General features: G+C 36.3%; 1 non-coding gene across 1 annotated transcript; it reads right to left on the bottom strand.

Annotated features, from left to right (window-relative positions):
- Window positions 1-201: 201 nt before the first annotated feature.
- On the bottom strand, window positions 202-310 carry LOC122442744. The gene has a single exon (XR_006269738.1). It is a non-coding gene; the product is annotated as a U6 spliceosomal RNA (small nuclear RNA).
- Window positions 311-542: the final 232 nt, after the last annotated feature.

Raw genomic sequence — 542 nt, forward strand, 5'->3', positions numbered from 1 at the left:
TGTCTGTTTAGTTCTTTTGCCCACTTTTTGATTGGGTTGTTCGCTTTTCTGGTATGAAGCTACATGAGCTACTTGGATATTTTGGAGATTAATTCTTTGTGAGTTATTTCACTGGCTATTATTTTCTCCTATTCTAAAGGCTGCCTTGCTTATAGTTTCCTTGCTTATAGTTTCCTTAATTGTGCAAAAGCTTTTAAGTTTAAAAATATGATATGCTTCATGAATTTGCATATCATCCTTGCACAGGGGCATGCTAGACTTCTCTGTATCATTCCATTTTTTTTAGTATATGTGCTGCTAAAGTGAGCACGATGTCTCTGCTTTTTAATACATTGTCTAGGTTTGTCATAGCTTTTCTTCTAAGGAGCAAGCATCTTTTAATTTCATGGCTGCGGTCCCCATCCACAGTGATTTTGGAGCAAGTGTCTTTTAATTTCATGGCTGTAGTATCTGTTCACAATGATTTTAGAGCCCAGGAAAATAAAAAGTCTATCCTGTTTACATTGTTTCCCCATCTATTTGTCATGAAGGGATGGGACTTG

The sequence above is a fragment of the Cervus canadensis genome, chromosome 5, assembly GCF_019320065.1.
Source record: "Cervus canadensis isolate Bull #8, Minnesota chromosome 5, ASM1932006v1, whole genome shotgun sequence".
NCBI classification, from domain to species: domain Eukaryota; kingdom Metazoa; phylum Chordata; class Mammalia; order Artiodactyla; family Cervidae; genus Cervus; species Cervus canadensis.